This window comes from Trachypithecus francoisi, unplaced genomic scaffold (genome assembly GCF_009764315.1).
Source record: "Trachypithecus francoisi isolate TF-2019V2 unplaced genomic scaffold, Tfra_2.0 Lachesis_group8, whole genome shotgun sequence".
Classification (NCBI taxonomy): Eukaryota; Metazoa; Chordata; class Mammalia; order Primates; family Cercopithecidae; genus Trachypithecus; species Trachypithecus francoisi.
The window spans coordinates 121,552,718-121,574,828 of NW_022681473.1; positions in this window are offsets into that span (position 1 = coordinate 121,552,718).

Genomic DNA, 22,111 nt, shown 5'->3' on the forward strand with positions numbered 1-22,111 from the left:
GACTATGCATATATCGTCTGTTTTGTCTTCCCAAACTTAGCATCCACACTAGGACAAGAAAAAGAATCAAGAGTCTCAGCTTCTTCCTAAAACTTACCAGAACTGCTACCAGGCTTTCGCCACAGCAGGAACACCCTCCCATTCCACCTCACCTCTGGCTTTTAGCACAGGGTGGCTCTGAGTGTTTGCATTCCATGGTAATCTCCCAAGGATTTCCAGATCTGCTGCCTGGGGCTGCCTGGGGCTGCCTGGATATAGAGATAATGGGGCTTGCCTGAGGACCTAGGGACTTAAGAGGGGCTTCCTGCAAACAACAGAACCTAATCTTGGGCCCCACACCCACAAACCAGTCTCAGCTCTACAAATTGAGCATGAGCTGCAACACAGAGAAGACTTTTAAAAAGAACAACACCTTCCAACATCTTTTATGCTATTCCCATCTCATAAGCAGCATGCACACTGGATCGAGTGTCAGAATTCTAGAATGCTGGTTCTGGAAGAAAGAGCCTTAAGCTTTAAAAAAAAAAAGGCATGGAGGAATTGTTCATTGTATAGGTGAGAATGCTGTTTTTTCAGATCACATAGCTGATTAATGACAGGAACTTAAACTATATCAATATTGAGAGCATAAGGATTTGTTCATCACGGCACCTTCAATGTCTAGCAAGAACCAACATGTAGTGGGTGCCTACTATGGTCTAGAAACTGTATTAAGTCCCATACAGGATACAGAGAGGAGTACAATACAGTCCCAGCCAGTGAGGAACACACCACCTAGTGGGGGACATGAACACATAACCGAAAATTACAAAGCGACGTTGTTCATGCCTTTATAAATATATAAACAAGGTGCCTAGCAGAGAATCCAGAGGAAATAATAAACAATACTTCCTGTGGCCTTCTAATAATTAAGCACCTGATATACCAGAACAAGCACTAAGAATAAACTAATCATGAATAAGATGCAATCCTGCCCTTAAAAAAAAAAGCGTACTGTCTAGTGCAATATGCAAAGAGGTATTTCCAACACATTGTAATGAAGGGTGACATGAGTGATATGGGGAGTTTTTGGAGCACATGGGAGGACGTGTGGCCCGGGCTAGGAGGAGGTCAGGAAAAGATTTCCGGGAGATATGACATGCAAGTTGAAATGAACAGTGAGTAGAATGTATCCAGGTGACAGTAAAGGAGAAAGGAGGAAGAGCACAGCCATCCTAGGAAGAAGGAAGTACAAGGTTAAATGTTAACATATTTAATTTGGAGCACAAACCTTTAAGGGCAATGATAGTAAGAGACTTTCAAGGAAAAGGGAGCTCCAACTGTAAGCCTGACTTTAGCCATAAGATGCTCAGTAGTTTGTCCAATCTTAGGAACAGTGGAAACCCACTGAAAATTTTTAAACAAGGGAATAAAATGGTCAGGCTTTTCTTTCTATCCTCTAAACATGAACTAGGGAAGTGCAAAAAGGACACATTTGAAGGCAGAGAGTTCCATTAGGATGTTGTTAGAATCGCTCAGATGAAAAAATAATAATAATAATGTACATGAACTCTACAAAAATCTGTCTGAATCTTTAAGATCCTAATTCTACAATTAAAATGTTGACCAAAAATGAGAGTGGCCTGAAAAAACAGATGCTATGGGGGTATAGCTGCAAAAGTAATAAGGGATATTAAGAGATTATGGTGACAGAATCTGATCATCAATGCAATGTGGGAGACGAAGAATAGGAGGGAGTCAAAGTCAGGTTTCTGGCTTGGGCAACTGAATATGCTGGTTGCTGTCGCTGGAGAAGACCAGGAGGAGCAAAGTGGGAGGGGTCGAGGTGTCCCAGAAGATGGCATCAAGGTCGGGTCTGGAAATGGAGGTTTTCAGACAGAGAAGGGAACAAGAAACTTGCTATGAGACAATGAGTCCACATGAGACTAGAGCTAAAGCCCCTAACATACCCCTTCATTCCCCGTGAAGAAACAGACAAAAACAAAGAGAGAAAAAGTGAAAGATCAATTAAGTTCATTACTGGGAAAAAATCATCCTGGGAAACGTCTGGTAACTATTTCTTCAGAATGCAATTCTCCTTGGTCTACTCAAGACATAACAGATGACGGTGGAAGACAGGTTGGGGGTGGACAACAATTATCAGAAAAGGAAGGAACACACAGAGGACGTTCCCACCATCATTATTGTCCTGGGAGAGTCCTCCGGCAGATCCATTCCCAGCTGCCTTCAATGTAAAGGGAAGAAAGAAAAGAGAGTGAGGGAGAGTCTGGCAAATCCGATAAAGACGGATGGAGGGGATTGAGACAAAGGCACCTGCTGGCATTGTGTCAGCTCCAACTCACCAGCTCAAAAACAAACTCATTCATTATCCACCAGCCTGGGCTGAAAGAGCCCTGGTGCAAACACTCCCACACACCCAGCTCTCAGTGAGACAGACAGCCCGGAGGTGTACACCCATGGGCTCTTGCTGCTAATGGAATGTACAACCAGCTCTGTTGTGGCCAAGAACAATTTCTCTCCCAAAAGACACCAACTCCAAACAGCAAAGCTTCACCCAGGACCCTCATCATTTCACATTTTGTGTAGATCATCAGACAAAGCAGAACGCTCACCTTTTCACACATTTCATTCATTCTCTGTTGTTCTTCAAGCAGAACAAAGAGATTAATTCCCACTACCCACAAATTCACACATACGCACTTGGCTTATCTTGCTGATACTCTCTAATACTTTCAGATGAGAGGGCACAGGCAGGCCAACTTTGAGAGAAGGGATTCATTATTTCACCCCAAATCTGGTCATGTCCCTGTGCTTCCGGTCTCATGCATAGCCCAACCTTCCTCCTGCTTGCTCACAGTACATACTTGTTCCTCATCCTCTGCTCTGCCCTCACTCGGCCTCAATCCCTTGTCCAAAAGACCATGATGCCATCTGCAATCCAGATTTTACTCCCTCTGTAGTCTTCTGCTCTCCATCCCTGTTGTTGCAACTCTGGCTTCAGTCATTGCCTAGGTTTCTGGCCTAGGTTTCTGCCACAGGCTTGCCGGTGGCCAATCTGCCCTCCTCCAAGACATTTTCTATCCTGTAGTCAGGAATGCCATTCAAAAACACAAAACCGTAGTTCACTTCAATGTTTAAAATTCTTCAGTGGCTTCCCATTGACTCTATTTAGGTAGAAATTCCTTAGGAGGACCTATAAAGTCCTTCATAATCTGTTTTTATCTGCTCTATATCTTCCATCTAATTCATCCCCGTTCCCATGGTGTTCTATGCTCTAGCCAGGTCAAATTGCTCTTAGTTCTCCAAATGCATCTGCTGTCTCTTCCCTCCAGCTCTCCATAGATCCTCTGCTTTCCCTTATCTGAGAACATTCTTTCCCCACCACTTCACCCGGCAAACTCTTACTTGTCCTTTCACTTTGAGTATACATTTTACTTCTTCCAGGAAGCTTTCTCTGATTGACCTTTCTGGAAGTCTTAGGTGGATGCACTTTCCATAAAGTGCAATAGGATCCTTATTGTAACAAACTGGAACTGCCTATTTCTCTGATTTTCCCACCATGGGAAGTCTTTTGAAAGCAGTGATATTATTTGCCAGGGTTACAGCTATAGTATCAGGCTCTACCAAGTACCTGGAACACAGTAGATTCTCAGTATTGACTGATTAAATGAATGAACAGAGCGGGGTAAGCAGGAAGAGAGTTAGTTGAGGTTATTTGGTTGCAAGCAAGAGAACCCACTTCTAGCCAATTCAAGCAAACAGGAATTCTGGCGTAGAAAGTCAAGTACTCAGGTTGGAAATACGCAAAAACCAAGACAGCTCTACATATCCAAGAATGTAGGCATGGTTATGTGACAGAAATAGGATGGTCAAATCGAAAAACACAAGCCATTTAAGTCTCTTTTTCACTTAGCTTAAGATTCAAATTCAAAAGAGACATCTAGGATAAGCCTAGTTTATTCATACACCTCGGCCTGGCTAAAAGACAGCAGGGCACACATGCAGCAGCTCTGATGAACTGTGTGCAATGGCAAGACGGCAAGGGGTAGAACTGTAGGGAAAAGCGTAGATGTTGAAGGCCACAGCTTCCAAGTGCCCACGAACTCACAAGTCTGAGTTCTCATTAATAATATTTTAGAGATCACAGTTAGCTACTTGCTCTCAGAGCTAGGGTTAAGGGTTTTGGTGGGAGGGGAGAGAAAGGAGGCCACTATGAGAACAGATTGGTCTATAACAATGGTGGACTCTTTTCTCTCATAGGACATAACGCTGATTCTCTATAAAAAGTAATATATTCACTTAGAAATATACCACATAAGAAATGCCAGTAAGAGCTTTGAAACACAGAGAACAACAATAATAATTGATAATGCAGTGAAAGATGGGTTATAGGATTCCTTTAACCATCAAAATAAGTTTTCTTTTTTTTTTTGAGACGGAGTCTCGTGACATCTGTCGCCCAGGCTGGAGTGTAGTGGCAGGATCTCAGCTCACTGCAAGCTCCGCCTCCCGGGTTCACGCCATTCTCCTGCCTCAGCCTCCCGAGTAGCTGGGACTACAGGCGCCCGCCACCTCGCCTGGCTAGTTTTTTTTTTTTTTTGTATTTTTTAGTAGAGACGGGGTTTCACCGTGTTAGCCAGGATGGTCTTGATCTCCTGACCTCGTGATCCGCCTGTCTCGGCCTCCCAAAGTGCTGGGATTACAGGCTTGAGCCACCGCGCCCGGCCCAAAATAAGTTTTAAAAAGTGACTTAGTAACTGTTTATATTTATGATTAAGATTAACCATTTTTTTATTCTTTTTCTCTTTTCTAAGAGTAAAAGAGAGTCAGCAGGTTTAAATGAAGTGTGAAGAATTTGGAATCTATAACAAGATGTGTGCATGGAAAATAGAGACCGTGATACTTCTAAGCACATCTTCGTGTCTTGTGCTGTACACAGTAGAGAGCAGCATCCAGGAGCACACAATTGCAAGTCAAAGAAACCAGGGCTTTGCCACTGACCACCCATGTGACCTTGAAGAAGTGATTTTTCTATGCCTCAGTTTCTTATCTGTACAATAAATCTAGTAACACTTAATGTAATCGCTGTTTGGCTCTAATAGGATCTTGTATGTCAAGCTCTGCGAACAGCTCCTGGGACATAAGAAGTAATCAATGAATGACAATTAAGACTCAGTAAATATTTGTTAATTTTGATTGTGGATTTCTTACTACAAAAGTTATAAGGTTATAAAATAATTTTTTCATAATTTTTACAGAAACTATGTCTTTTTCCAGCATTTAAATAAAAAAAGAACCTGGACCTTCCTGGTGTGATTTGACTGATGTTCTGCTTAAAATCAGGGGCACAAACTAAATAGACACTCCTGTTCTCTCCCTTCTTTCATTGCACCCATCCATCCGTGGGACCCCAGCTTCCTGCGACTGCCTGAAGCCTCTCTTCTCCTTTCTGAAAGGGAAATTAGACAGCTCAGTAACATTTGGGAGCTCTTCTAGAAAGGGGACTTTGCCAGACTCCACCATCTTTTTCTGTCTGATTTACTGTGGTCCCCAAATATAGACTGGCTGTTTTCCATCTCACATATCCATTGGGAAGGTTAGAACAAAACATATGAGACTTGTGAAAATGGAAGGAAATGGAAACCACACGTAAGTGCAGTCAAGCAGCGATGGACAGAGATCTGAAGTATTGGTGAGTCACACGGTCTGACAGATTTTATCATTTGCTGACTTGGCAGGAGATTTATCCGGCATTCTAAGCCCCAATCTTCTTGAAGCTGAGAGACCTTCCAGATAAGCAACTGCAGTACTATTTGCAAACCTGCTGCTCAGCATGCTACAGCAGAAGAGATGCCCCTCAACACACTCCCATATACCTTTGCAAGGGATTCCTTAAATCTCAGGTTTTGATAGTATCATTGTCCTCATTATCATCACGCTGAAATTTCACCATCAGTCATGATCTCCCATGAGGTCCCTGCAATCGGCAACCTCCCCTTCATCGTCTTCAGAGACCAACACTCCTTTGAAAGAAGTTAACTCTCTGAGAAAATAATAAGTCAGTATCTGAGATGACTTGGCTGTTTTTGCACAGCTGGAAGAGGATGAAGAGAGACTAACAGAAAGGTGGGTGCAGTCAAATACAGTAAGTAGAGAGGCCGATTGAAGGAGACAGTGAGGAAGAAGCGCTGATCGCAAGGAGCTGGAGAGGGCATGGAAATGTAGCGAGACAAGCAAACCACCGACCACTTAGGAAGGAGGGAACCAGAGGCCACTGCGGCCTGAGGAGGAGCAACCGATGCTGGCCGGAGAAACAGATAATTCACCACCGATGCTGCAGAACCTTGAAAGAGAGACCAGAAAGGTGATTTAAGGAGTATTAGTTTTGGGTTCTGAAAATTATTCACTGAACCCCGTGATGAGCGACAATCATGCTATTTTATACTAATATAACTGTCCACCAAGCTCTTTCATCAGCTGCAATAAATTCTTCCACTTTGGGGGAAATTCTACTTTGTCACCAAGAGCCAGCGTCAATTTCAACTTCTCTTTGAAGCCTCCCAAGGAACTTTCAGGGCAATTGTAGCCTCACCCGTCTGCAACCTTTTATTCCTGTCTCTTCCACTTCACCATACTTCCTCCCCCAGCCCCTACCTGCTTCCACTGAACTGTGATTCCCTTGGAAATAGGCTTAGGTTTTGCTTATCATTATATTCTTATTTCCTCTCATCATACTTGTCTCAATAGATACTTATTGAATGGAAGGATAAATAGATTGGCAGGACTCATTAAACTCATCCCTAACCAGAGCTATTTCAGCAGCCTATTTGAAACGAGAGTGCACCCCATTTGCCTCCCTCAGAGCCACGTGTATTTCCAGCTCTCCCAGCAGAAGTCAATCAGCTGCTTTCCACATGTGATAGTAAAACTAGCAAATCTCTCTCCAAATTCCAAATCCCATGAAGGGCCAGAACCTGCCAACACTGTGGCTTTATGTCCTTTTCCCCAAAATGAAAATATATTCATTCAGCAACTGCAATTCTTTCCATGGATTTAACCTAAACACTGAGGAAAACCTATTTTCAAGAGAAGGTCCACCAGTAACAGAATGAATGGAGTTTTTAAAAAAATTTTTTAGACGGAATCTCACTCTGTCACCAGGCTAGAGTGCAATGGCACAATCTCAGCTTACTGCAACCTCCACCTCCCAGGTTCAAGTGATTCTCCTGCCTCAACCTCCTGAGTATCTGAGATTACAGCGCCTGCCACCCTGCCTGGCTAATTTTTGTATTTTTAGTAGAGACAGGATTTCACCATCTTGGCCAGGCTGATCTCAAACTCCTGACGTCATGATCTATCTGCTTCAGCCTCCCAAAGTGGAATGGAGATTTTTATAATACACGCCCCTTCTTGTTCTGACCCTAGACCTAATTAATCACAATCTCTCAGGTAAAACCCGGGACTCTTCTTTTTAACGAGTTCCTCAAGAGATTCTAAAGAATACTATGTTTGAGGATCATTATCTTAAGGAAATGAGACCAAGAAAATAAGACAGGAAGAGAAGAAGGGGAAAAAGAGCAAAGAAGAAGGGGAAGGAAGTTCAACAAAGGAGAAAGAGAAGTGCTTGCTATGGGCCAGGTACCATACAAGAAAATGCAAAATATACAACATACATTTTTCAAAAGTGCTGATACGTTGAAAGTAAAAGTATGAAAAGATATATTAACCAAAATGTTGACTGAGGAAAATACTAATAAAAATAACATTTTGGTGAGGATAATATAACAAGTCCCTCTTGTTCCAATCACTAACCAAAAGTCCTCCTGAAATCTGAAATTCTGTAATAATCAGTAAGAGGGAGAACACCAAACATAAAATCAGAAAATATAGGGATAAGTTATGTCTCTGCCTACTAGCTGTATAACGTCAGAAAAGTTACTTAAATCTCTGGGTCTCAGTCTTCCCATAAGTTGGTTTAAATTGTGGAAGAACCATGTAGATGTAATACCACGCTATTTTCACAGTTAGTAGTCTTTCTTGTTCTGTAGTGTTAATAAACGTGTGCAGAAGCTGCAAACATTACATATGATTAAAAGCACTATGTAGATGCAAACTATTATAAGGAGAATGTAGCTAATATTTATTGAATGATTACTGTGTTTCAGAAAATATGCAGTGTTTAAAATACCTTTGTCATTGTGGTAGTGATCCTACAAGGGAGGTTCTATCACCATTTTCACTTAACAAGCAAACGGAGAAGTCAAGCAATGCTCCTAAGCTCACACAGTTCGTAAACGGCAGACCTAAAATTTGAACCAAAGCAATTTGATTCTAGAGCCCACGTTCTTAATCACAACACTATAAGAAACAATCAGAAACTCTTCCTGATATATGAATCAGGAAACTATTTTCAATGAGTAGTTCCAGCTTTGCTATTTTCTCTTGATCTCCTTGGAGTAACTTCCTTCCCTTCCCAAACCAATCATCCTGCTGTTTGGTTCGTTCATGATTTAGAGTTTTTACTACCATCCTCTTCCCTAAGACTGGCCACCACAAATGCAGCACCTAAACTATGTGGTGTGGAGGTGATCAGCTTCTCAGTCTCACATGCCTGTCTATCTACTGATTCGTTTCTGTCCTTTGCTTCACAGCCTGGCTTTCTGAGAGAAGTGACTCCATTTCCTCCCTTCCTAAAGGCAACTATAGTCTCTACCATTTTTTAATTCAATGGATAGTTTTCATCTTCTATCTTTTGTAATTGTTGTGCAGCATTTGACACTATTAGCAACTCTATCTTTGAAATTTTACCCTCCTTTGACTTCTCTGCCCTGGTTTCCCCTGGTCTCTAGTGGCTGGAATCCAGTGTGCTCCATGAGCTCTTCTTCATCCTGCCCATCCATTAAAATCTATGTGCTCCAGGATCGCCCCAGCAAATGTGCTCTCCCTGGAATAGCTCACCTGATGTCCAGGTCCAAATGTTTAGACGATCTCCATGCTGAGCCCGGCCATGAACCTTTTTAAAACACTACTCTCTCAACTTAAATTGCACTGACCATCTCTCATTTCTCCACATTGCTAATTTCTGTTCCTCATTTTAAGTTATAACTTAACTTCCTCTTTCAGGAAGCTTTGCTATAACTCCCTTCTCCGCACCCGTTGAAGAGGTTAGAAGTCCCTTGTCTTTACTTTGTACTTTTCAAATGATTGTTTTCTGTATAACGTCTGTGTGATGGCCTTTGTTCCTCAATAGGCTGTGAAGTTCTTGGGGAAATTGTTTAGAAATTATTTCTCCTCTATATTCTCGGCAATTAGCACAGTGCCAGGTGCACAGAAGGTATTTAGTATAAATTTTTTGAATGAATGAATGAAAGAATGAAGTGAAATAGCAAGGAGAAGCATTTGGGTACAGCTCCTAAAGCAGGAAACACTGTGACTGGCAACCAGAACTTCACATCATCCACAGTTGCTACTACAGCACAACGCAGAGCTTTACTTTCCCCTAAAAATATAAACTCCCTCCAAAGCTGTGTTTGTGCAAAGACTGCAATGAAAGAAGCACTTGTTTAAACAGAAAGGTCTCTGGCAATTAGCAAACATGGGACAAATCCAAGATCCACTAACTTTTCAGGGGCTTTGTGTTTGCAGTCAGATATATGGAAGCGCTTACGAAGAACGAGATTCCCTCTTCACAGAAAAGAAAACATGTGAGTTAAATGGCAATGCCTCTCATCATCAAGGATGCAATCTAGAAAATCAGGGTTTGAATTTCTCTGAAAAAGTAATCCTCAGGGATTGGGTCAGAGTGGGGCAGGGACCCTCTGGATTTCCATTTACTCTAAAGAAAGACTTCCCCCGACCCCTCAGAGCAGGAGACAAAGATCCCAGCTTGCAGGCAAGCTAGTTCAGGATCAAATACAGCTCTTACCAGAACGACAGAGGGGCAGGACATACACGGCGGCATAAACAACACAGGCTGCCTTTGGGGTCCGTGTGCCTGTGTTCACGCGTGCGGCTACGTGCATGGAAACACACAGGCCCTGGCTTTTTCCCCTGTTGAGAATCTCTCCTGGGTGAAAGAGAACGGCCTATGACACCCCCACCTCACTGCAACGTGCAGGGCAGGACATCCTCTCCCCTTTACTGCCCTGGCCCCAGCTTCACTCTGCGAAGTCTGGGAGGGAGACTGGAGGATTTTCAAGGATAATTCCAATTCTAACTCTCTGTGATCCTTCTGAAAATCAGTTATTTTAACGTTCTGCCTTTATGCTGAAGCAAACAAAGGGGGAAACATCAGATAGGTATTAAAATTAAAATAAATCTTTGGAATGAGAGGACTTGGATTTGTACCCTGTCTTTAACATGTACTTGCTGAGTGACTGTCAGAGAATTTCTTAACTTCCCTGAGTCCCCAGTCTTAAAGTAAAACTACGCTTACCTTCTTCAAAGGGTTTTTGAGAAGATCAGGTTGTAGCTTAAGGGCAACGTTGTATTCATCTCTAACTACCACGCTGGAGTGCCTGAGAGGCTGAATAAAAGAAATCTTTACCATCAAACACATCTTTATTTTGGCAGCGATAAATAAGAGCAACAGATCAAGGCAGAAATGTCCCTAAATGACAATCAGGCACCCGCCCCGGCCAGCCATGCCCAGAGGCCTCCACCCATTTCAGACATGTCTCTCTGTGGGTGTCCTCCCAGTTCCACAGAGCAGTGTAACTTTGCATCTGGGCCCTTTCAGTCAGCCTTTCTTATGAAAGAAGCCCACCCTCCAGGCCAACCCTGGACTGGCAGACCCCCCCAGGGAAGTGGGGAGTGGCACGGGAGAATTCGCAGGAGACAGGTAACACCTGTAAGAGGTGGGTGCGGGGCGGCCAGCGACAGGCAGGAGGCATCGATTGCCTGGCCAGACGGCAAAGCTCCTGTTTGTTCTCATTGCAGCTCTCCAAGAGCCAGTGATCTGCCAGGCATCAGCTTTATTTGTAGGTGAGGGTCATTAATTTGAATTAATAGCACTGCACTGGTCGGGGCTTCGTTTTGCTTTGTTTCCCTCCTGTGAACGCCACAGACTTCTTTGTTACCTGGTTCCGTGAGTGGGAAGACACTGTGAACAAGCGTCCAATTAGCCAGAAAAAGAAAATCTGCCTGGATTCCCGCTTCAGCCACAGGCCTCTCCCTCGAAAGCCTGGAGACCACACTCCACACACTGGCTGCTTCTGTTTAATTTGCCCCTCCTGGCAGCATTCCCGCTCTTCCCTGCCCTTCTAACCCATACAGTCATCATCCCTACCCCAGGGACATTATTATCTCCCAGTTACTCCCACCTGCTGTGCCCCTGCTCAAGCTACTATGGAAATAATGCCCATCCCAGAGGGACAGAGTGAGGATCAAACATAACGTATGCCAAGGCTTAGTGTCTGGCCGAGGTAGACCTCGATAATTGTGAGGCCATCCCTCAGGAAGGGGCGTGGTGTGTCTCACTGCCCCTGCCCTCTGGAACTGTAAATGGGTTTAGGTGCATACAGCAGACAAGAGTAATGGAAGACAAGAGGCCCCCAGAATCTCAGCCAGAGTGGCCCCCAGCAGCCTTACAGAGTCAGAAACAGCCCCTGGAAGCTGAAGGAGTCTCTGATCTCCATCTGAACAATCACCAACTATGCGTGGTAGGTTTGCCCACCACACCTCCTCTCTGCCTCCAATGGTGGCCCTGCCACCTGCATCTGCTTTTCCTCCCCGATATTTATAAACAAGGCATCTCCTTCACCAGCTGAGAAACAGAGAAAGCTCAGAGAGCTGGTCTACAGCAGGCTGCCCTCAGCCATAGCAGCCCCATAAGAGAACCCTTTCAACACTGGGCACGTCTGTATTCAAACACTAGACCACCGCGTGGAGGTATGGGCTTTCAGACACAACCAGGCTTGCAAGAGATTAGAGTGCCACCTTCAATGATTAATTAGGTGAGTTTTAGACACCCCACTTGCTGCTCCAGAGAAAAATTGTCCAAATGGCTTGCTGTGGTTGAACTACATGAAGGCCCAAAGGCAGCTCCTGGACAGCTTTTGTGTCTGGACTGGTGGGCAGAGGGCTTTCCACAAGGGGAAATAGATAAAGGAGAACAGGGCTCTCTGATGGCTTCTTATCACGACTCTTGGCTCCAAAGAACTGCAGCCTTCTAAAATGACAAGCACTTTTTGTCACCTTGATGAAGTGTGGAAAGGTCTCAAGCATCTGCAGTAGGAAGGGCCACCACAGGGATCCTGGAACATCAGTAATTCAAACATGTCCTTATACAATCATCTCTCAATGCCAATGCATCTGCTGCTGTATCTGAAAGGGGTTGCCAACCTGTGAAAGCCCACTATGACTCACTGCAAATCCAGATTCTCTCCCTTACCCACCACCTTCTCCTTCCCTCCCCTCCCTACCAGCCCCACCAAACTGCAAAAGACCAAGAATGGTGGCTCTAGAGCCAACTGGAAGGAAATCACTTGTAGCAGGTGGCACCACCTGTCCTCATCTAGTTCTAGCCAAAACAATCCACTCTCCATCATTCCCAACTGTGGGAAAAGTTTAACTGGTTCAGCGTGAGCTCAGCCTCATCCAGGCAAGGAGACAAGAAGAGGAACGGCTCTGGTTCCTGCCATGAGCCAGTTGAGAAAGACAGTAGTCGGCAGCATGGTTTGCCGTCTCCCACTTCCGCTTCTGGGTTCTAGCAGAGAGTGACCCTGCTGTCAACCTTCTTGGCCTCCAAGATGCCAACTGAACACCTATGTGCCTGTTCTGCCCCTTGCTCAGGTGTCTGGCTGCAAGATCTTCCACCTGCTTAGCCGCTTTCCACAGCAGGAGGCTGGAGGAATCACACACTAGAATAATGCACCTCTATGCTGGACTGCCCAATCCCCCTTCTTTCTGAAAACCATCACTTTCTCTCTTCACTTAAATGTCCCTAAACTTCTAACCCTGGTAAAATCTTCTGAACCAAATTCTTCTCTCCCCCTGCCCGCCACTCCCAATGTAATTTCCTTCTTTACGTCACTGGTTCCATAGCTCACTGAATCACATTGCTTTCCATGTAATGAGCCTCCAATATTTCAGACTTTCCAGGACACCCATCAGGCCACTTATCAGCACTAATTTGCCTCCTGTTCCAGATTCTATTTCTCACTAGTCCCTGTGGAACCCTCTGCTCTTAAACTAAGAAAGTTAAATGCTTTCTTTCTGTGGAAGAAGGAAACTTAGAGTAATCATGCAAGCTAAATAACTAGAGTCTGTGTAACTATATCAAGATGACCCTGAAATGGTAGGGGTCTAATGGTAGGAGAATTGTCTCTATTATTATCAAAAATCTGGAAGTCCAAACACTGCACTTTTCTCCCAAACCCCGAATGAATATGGCTCCCTTGGGTCCGTGCATGAGACACATTAGGCTGTATCCTCTAAAAATTCTGGGCACATCTTCTCATTCTCCAGAGAGGATCAATAACAGCATTAAGTTTCTTCCACGAGTGCATGCCGATCACATCCTTGAAGCTTGATCTTGGGGTCTGCAATGTAGATGTGTGTCTTTTAACACCGTTAAGCTACTGAGAAGTCTTAACAGTGTTGTCTGTCACTCAAGTGACAAGAAAGAGTGTCATGAGCTATATTTGGCATTGACTTGGCCCTTATTAGAGTGTTATATGCAGTTTGGGGATTCTAATTTTCCAAAAGGTACAGAGAAATTGGAGGGGGTCCAAGACAGAGCAGTGAAAATGATTAAAGGGGTGGAGAGTGAAAACTCAGGAAAAAGGTTAAATGAATGTAGGTGATTTATCAAAGGCAGAGAAAAATGAGGGTAGACATATCTTTAAATAAAGGAGACATTATTTTAAGGGCCCACAGCCATTGTGTTTTGATATAGGGCTACATCAGAGAAAGATGGTCTTGATGGTGTTTGAGTACTAAATAGGTCAGTCTGTACATGTGTTCATTAACTTTCTAAATCATTGAAATCAGATAAGGAACTAAGGAAAATCATTTTTCTGGTACACTCAAGGAAAAAAAAACCCTCCATCCTTATAAATGTATTTAATTTTCATAATAATTCCAAGATTTAAAAAATTGATTATCTCGGAATCCAGTAGCCCAAGAGCACCTAGTAGTTAACCTGGATTCAGAACTCGTGATGGCAATCCTGGGGTCTTTGATTTCCACCACTGCGGCCTCAGCCAGGACCCCCATTCTCAAATGCTCAGGTTGATTTCATCTGGAAGAGAGGGCTACGTGGCCATCTGAGGTAGGGTGGTCATCACTCTTTCATTTAAGCTACTGTGAAAACTAAGAAGGGAATTTCTCCCTAATGTATGAATCACAATTTCCTCCAGATTATTTTTCCTTGTGCCCCAAAAAGTCAATAGACCTAAGTTTTTCAACTCTTAAGGTTTTTATCTGATGGTTGGGTAAATGGTGAAGCTATGAAAGGAGCCAGAAGATAGCTCCAGAGAAGTTTACAGGGGAAAGGGTGAGCGCAGTTTTGGACATACTGAGTTCAGGGCTCTGAGACCTCAGTATCCAGGTGAAGAGGCTCATCAGAAAGCCAGGCACAGTGGGTCTGAAACGGGTGAATGTCTGCACTCAGGTTTTAAATTTGAATATCAGTATGTGTGTGTGTGTGTGTGTGTGTGTGTGTGTGTCTGTGTGTGTGTGTGTGTCTGTGTGTGTGTGTCTGTGTGTGTGTGTGTGTGTCTGTGTGTGTGTGTCTGTCTGTGTGTGTGTGTGTGTGTGTCTGTGTGTGTGTGTGTCTGTGTCTGTGTGTCTGTGTGTGTGTGTGTCTGTGTGTGTGTGTGTGTGTCTGTGTGTCTGTGTGTGTGTCTGTGTGTCTGTGTGTGTGTGTGTGTCTGTGTGTGTGTGTCTGTGTGTGTGTGTGTGTCTGTGTGTGTGTGTGTGTGTCTCTGTGTGTGTGTGTGTGTGTGTGTCTGTGTGTGTGTGTGTGTGTGTGTCTGTGTGTGTGTGTGCGTGCGTGTGTATAAGGCATTTGACAGCCAAGAACGGGGCCTCCTCAGGGAATATGGGTAACACGAGAGTGCAGGGGCCAGACCGGAACCCTGCAGAATGGCTCTTGAAGGAGGCAAAAGAGGGAACATTCAAGTGAAGGAGGGAAACGTACAACAGGGATAGTTTATAGAAATAAAAGGTACAATTCTCCGAGAAGATATCACAGTAATGAACATTTATGCATTGAACGAACATAGGAACAGAGAAAGATATTTGAAGTAAATGGTGTAGGAGATTTTAGTGAAACTCTCATGAACTGAAAAACCAAATAGACAAAAAAGTAATGGTAGACAGTATTTGAATAACACGATTAACAAATCTCATATGTATCTGCATATATGCGTATACATACAAAGAAGAGGATATGTATTTTTTGAAATGCCCATCAAACATTGATAAAAACATGATCATAGTTTAACTAAAAGGAAAACTTCAACATGTTCCAAAATACACAGGTCATTTTCTGACTTGAATGTAATAAAACTAGATACCAACAACAAAAAAAAGGACAGCAAAATAAGTAAACAAATACCTACTGTTTGGAAATTTAAAAATATTCTTCTAAGGAATTCTTACATGCAACGATGTAATTAAAATCATACTAGAGACTACTTAGAAGGAACTACACTAAAAACACAGAACCCAAAGCAATCTTTAAGGAATCAGAATAATTTGGCATAATGTAAGTCAAGAGAATAGAGGATCAAGAAAGGAATTATCAGCAGCAGTGACTAAAAAAATAAAGACTAAAATTGTTCATTGGATTTGGCAATAAAAAAATCTTGGTGACTTTGCTAGAGTAATTTCAACAGATCAGGATCCTTTTAACATTTTAATAGAATAATTAAGATGCTATTGGTAAAACAGAAAAATGACTAAAAGGTGAGGAAGTAGAGACATAAAGTTTAGAACATTCTTTTGAAATGTTTAGATGAGTATGAGAGAGAAAAATACAAAAGTAACTAGATTAGGATTCAGAATCAACAGAGGTTTGCTTAATTTGTTTGTTGTTTTTGAACTGGAGAGAATTAGATATCTAGAGAGGATAAGGACGGGAGACTATTAGGAAGAAAACAAAACAGGTTGGGCGTGGTGGCTCACGCCTGTAATCCCAGCACTTCGGGAGGCCAAGGTGGGCGGATCAACTGAGGTCGGGAATTCGAGACCAGCCTGACCAACATGGAGGAACCCGATTTCTACTAAAAATACAAAATTAGCCAGGCTTGGTGGCGCGCACCTGTAATCCCAGCTACTCGGGAGGCTGAGGCAGGAGAATCCCTTGAACACGGGAGGCAGAGGCTGTGGTGAGCCGAGATGGTGCCATTGCACTCCAGCCTGGGCAACAAGAGTGCAACTCTGTCCCAAAAAGAAAAAGAAGAAAGAAAGGAAACAAAACACCATGAAGAGAGAGAACAGTAATTGGCAATGTAGGACATGGAGTCAACACAGAAAGACTGGGAAGGGGAGGTGAAGAGTCGCAGACAGAAAGGCTGACTTTGAACAGAAGACACACTTCGTTTTGTCTATTAAAAGAGAGGAAGTAAGAGTAGATGTGGCTACATGTCATTTAGGGTGACATACAGGATGTTGCTTATCAGCAAAGGAAGAGATGAGCTAGTCTTCCAAAATTGAGTGGCGTTGAGGTTGACCAGCCAATACGATCGAAGCCCATAATAACAACTGCTAAAATTATTAATGCTGATTTATAAATATTAACTAATTCAATTCTATGAAAAACTAAGAGTTGCATAAGGAAGCAGCCCCATGCATTATTACTGCCATTTTCAAAAGTAAGGAGTCCAAGGGACAAAGACGTTAATTAGGTAAACCATCCAGGTCATACAACTAGCAAGGGAGGCCAGGACTGAAGGAGGCTATGCTCTCCAGTGCTGTGGTACACTACATAGGTATGTTAAATTAACTCCAAGTCTTTGTTTTTTTGCTGGAGGATTTAAGCTTGGGCACAAAATATATAGGTTTATCAAAGCAAGCAGGAGTGCGTCACCAACTGTCTCACTGGAGTTCATCAAAGTTCTGTTGCTTCTGTTCACCGCAGCCTATTGCTCTCTGCTGGAGAAGTCACCACAACCTGGCCCAACATGCCAGCCCTCCATCAGGGGTAATTTATAAGCCTCTAGAGACAGGCTGTGAAGCTGATGAACCCAGCTGCGGGTGGAGCGGGTCCCATGATTGATTCACTGGCTGCTCCTCTGCTCAGCCATTTCACCCTGATCAGGCTACACTGCCTGGCTCGCCACGTTCATCCATCACCCCGCAAATATCAACACCGCAGGTCGCAGCACCATCTTTTGTATTTTGTTTTCTTTTTACGTGGGATCCTGGAAGCGCTGTGGCTTATCTCTGCCCCGCCCTTGGATGCCGACCCACCACAGCCATACCTGCGAGAGACCGCTGAGGAGAGACGCCGGTGAACCAGGCGGCAAATGTGAAGCACAGATTAAGAATCCAGTCTGGGACGTCTTCCAGGTGAACCTTCCTAAGTGAGACATGGGGGCGAAGGAGCCCGCACCTGCTAACAACCTCAGCACAGGCAAGCACATGTTGTAAACTTCTTCCTCTGGAGTAGTCTTTCAGATAATGCTCTGTGTATCCCCAAAATATAGCGGCATGTCATTCTGTTTCCCTGCAACAGGCTTTAGATGTCACTTACAGGCAGCTATAAAATGTTGTCAGGGAGCCAACAGAGGTTTTGTGGCGAGAGAACCATGCACATTGTCACAGAATTGTACAGAAAGCAAGTAGAAGGGGTGAAAAGGGAGGGTGTAAAGAAAGAGAACTTGATGTTTCATCCATACATCATAGCCAGGCTGGAGTTTCAGTATTACACACTTTTTTTTTTTTTTTTTACAAATGTGTTTTCTATTTGTACATATTTATAGAGGTACATGAGATGTCGTGTTACATGAATACAATGTGGTAATCGAGTCTGGATATTTAAGGTATCCATCACTTAAATACATTTTTGTAAAGTATAGTCATCCTAAGCTATCAAACCATGAATTTATTCCTTCTATCTTACTATAGGTACCCTTTAACCTACCTCTTTTCATCCTTTCCCCTCACCCCCACTCACCTGTCCCAGTATCTGTGATCTATTTTACACTACCTCTATGTGTTCATAATTTTTAGATCCTACATATGAGAACATGGAATATTTGTCTTTTTGTGCCTGGCTTATTTTACTTATAATGACTTTCAGTTCCATCTGTGTTGCTGCAAATGACATCATGATAAAATAAAAAATAAAAAATAAAAAAAACTAAAAATAGAACTACCATTTGATCAAGCAATCCCACTATTGGTTATCTATCCAAAGGAAAAGAAATCAATATATCAAAGAGATACCTGCACTAGCCTGTTTACTGTAGCACTATTCACAATAGCAAAGATACAGAATCAACCAAAGTGCCCCCTCAACACACACACACACACACACACACGTGCGCGCGCATACCCAATGGAATATTGTTTAGCCATAGAAAAGATAGTGTTACATACTCTTAAAGCCAAAAGTTAATCTTATCTCCTGTGCGACTTCACAGACAAAATATCTCGACCAGAGAGCAATGAGGTGGGAATCTTCCCCTTACACAAACTTCCTGGTGCACAGACCAGACCCCAGGCCCAGACAGGGGAGCCCACCCCCAGGAGCACTGCAGCCGCCTCACTGCTGTGTCCCTCCCCAGGAAGGCCCCGGGCCAAAGAGGCAGCCTTGCCAAGGGATCAGCAAGGTGGAATAAAGGCCTGGCCTGTTGCACTGATCAGGGACAGCTCTGAAGGATGAAGCCAGCTTCCAGAATCCCCTGTGGGGTCAGCTGAGGCCTCTGACCTGACTATGGAGCCACTGGGCCCTGCTTCCCTCCTCCTGCTCTCAATCACTGCCTGGGTGGAGTGTTTCCCCAGGAACATGTCTCATGGCACTTAGGAAACGGAGTCCATGGAGTTGAAAGGTGACTAAGACACTAAATGTATCAGAACTAATTGCAATGATGGGAATAGTAGGATGTTTTCTGAAACCAACTAAGAAAATAACAGCTGTTTTCAGTGAAACAAGAATGCTTTAAGTAAGAGAATAATAGCTTATTGGAAATGATTTATCAACTGCCACATACCTCGACAGAGTCTGTGTGATCCTTCCCTTGTCTGGGTCAAGCATATTCATTTGAGATTGTCTCAGAGGAAGGCCACTGGCTCTTTCTCTTATGTCTCCCAGGTGCTGGAGATGACACTGGCCTCTGCCTGTATGGAAACAGCCTATGGAAAAAAATAGAAGAAGTAGGAAAGAAAAAACAGAGGAAGAAGAGATTTTAGGATTGGCTAGTGATAGGAGATAGCTTGTTGAGGAAACGATTAAAAGACATCCATCTGACCTGAGGGTCACCAGGGAAATGTGTTACCACTGTGCCTCCTTGGCCACGAAGCCAGGTTGTCTCTGCAGCTTGGAGGTGCATTTGTCTGGACACACATAGCCACCAGCACCACAAATCAACCGCATGTGGAACAACTGACAGCCCTGGGTGTTTTGGAGTCATTCGGCTTTACCTGGAAAGGTGCTGTAAAAGGTAACTACAGCTGGATGTGTCACACCTGGTCTTAGTGTGAGCCACTTGGCATCGCTGGATGTCCATGATCTCACTCACTTATGTGAAAAGCCAGTACCCTCAGGCCTTTGAGTTTGCCACCCCTTTTTTAAAATTTTAGATTCTAGGGGCACATGTGCAGGGGTATTTTTTGTTTCTGTTTTTGTTTTTGTTTTTTTTGTTTGGTTTTGAGATAGAGTCTCACTCTCGCCCAGACTGGAGTGCAGTGGCATGATCTCGGCTCGCTGCAACCTCTGCCTCCCGGGTTCAAGTGATTCTCGTGCCTCAGCCTCCTGAGTAGCTGGGATTCCAGGGGCCCGCCATCACACCCAGCTAATTTTTGTATTTTTGGTAGAGATGGGGTTTCGCCCTATTGGCCAGGCTGGTCTCAAACTCCTGGCTTTCTGCCTGCCTCGGCCTCCCACAGTGCATGTGCAGGTTTTTACATGGATATATTGCATGACTGAGGTTTGGGCTTCAGTTGAATCGTCACCCAGGTAGTGAACACAGTACCTGATAGGTAGATGTTTAGCCCTTTCTTCTGTCCTTCCTTGCCCCCTCTAGTAGCCTCCAGTGTCTACTGTTCTTATCTTTATGTCCATGCCCAATGTTTAGCTCCCCCACATAAGTCAGAAGGTGTGATATTTGGTTTTCTGCTCCTGCATTAATTCATTTAGGGTAATGGCCTCCAGCTGCATCCATGCTGCTGCAAAGGACATTATTTCATTCTTTGTTATGGCTGCATAGTATTCCTCGGTTGCCACACCTTTTTGATTGACCTTTGACAGACCTTTCAACATACTGAATTTCATATCTTTTTAAGCAGATGTATTGATTCAATTTTTCTGGTCAGCTCAATGGTACAGGAACTAGAAGAAAGTGCTGGAAAGCATATTAAACACGAGAGCCTCCTCTAGAAGTGACAGTGCCTTTCATAATAATCTAAGGGGCAAGAAGGGAAAAGGAAGGATAAGTAAGTTCACTCTTAGAAAGAATACAAGGAAGCAGAAGGCAGCTGGAGATGGCAGCTGGAGATGGCCAAAATTACTGACATTCTGATCCGTGTGAGTGAATTTAAGGGCAAAGAAACAATATCTATACGTCCTTTAAAAACCTCAATTACGAAGGTTTGCTTCCTCCACGGAGGTGTCACAGACAGCTGTAGTCCCAGGAAATAAACCCACCCTCTTTCTTCCTAGTTTCCAGCAGTTCTCAAGAGCCAGCGCTGCTCAGGCAAAGCAGAAAACAGCCGTCCCTATTGAGTCCTCCTGCTGGATTCGTTTCTTTTGGCGTCCTCCTTCCCAGCCAGGCCTTTCGTTATACTTGGGCCAGAGTAGGTTTTGCAGGTAAGCGTGAGTTAATAAGCCTTTTTCCCTGGATTTTAGTGGCGTGCTGGGCCACCATGCTGTGTGCTCTGCCAGCCAAAATTCCTGTGTTTTGTGTTACTTAATCTTCAACATTTACAGATGGTGTGTCCGTAAGATTCTCCACCATTAAAAATTAAGCTTAATATGTTACTTAGAACTGAGTTCTATTATTTCCCAAATGCACTCTCCTCCTCAATTTCATTTCTAAAATATATCTGACAGGCAACCCGGCAGTCTGGGGATATTGCAGAAAGTGGGACGTAGTATAATTACATGAAAATTACAAAATTCTGCCGGTCATCCTCCTGCCCAAGCTCTCAGTCTCAGGCTCCTCCCTATCTTAGTCATAAAATGCCCAGTGATCACTCAGAACTGCTCATTAAAAATCAGAGGTAAGTAGCGCATAGCTCACCAAGGCAGCAGGTCTCTCAAGGGCGAGCTCCTACTTCGAGTCTCACCGTTTTTTGTTTTGCCTCTACTGTACCACTAATCCTGGCTCAGTCACAAACCTCCTAGGTGCCTCAATTTTTCCAAGTCTCAAATGGAGGTAACATAAAAAAGCAGGTAACTTAAATAATATGGGAATCGTTCATGAAAGGTTAGGAGAAAACGTACTATTGCTGTTATTTCTGGATTAATCTGTTCTTAATATATTATATTAAGACATTAATTCCCCGACCCACCCACTTCTCTGGAATTTTTTTTTTTTTTTTTTTTTTTTTTGAGACTGAGTCTCACTCTGCCACCCAGGCTGGAGTGCAGTGGCGCAATCTTGGCTCACTGCAGCCTCCACCTCCTGGCTTCAAGCGATTCTCCTGCCTCAGCCTCCTGGAATTTCTTAAAGCTTCCAGTTTTTAGGCAAATATTGCAGCTGCCTTGTGTGGGGGAGAAGGACTGTGTGTGAGAGGAGAATGGAGACAGCGCTAGCAGGAAAGACACAGCTCAGCGAGCAAGAGTAGAGGGGGGCCCAGAGACACTGTAGACCCGGGGGGGACTTGCAGCCACAGAGAGGCCACCAGGACCCAGCCGTGCACCACAGGGGACAGCCAAGAGTCAGGGCCAGTATGCACCAAGTGTGTTTATTCAAGGGAAGGGGCAGGGGAGGAAAATCAG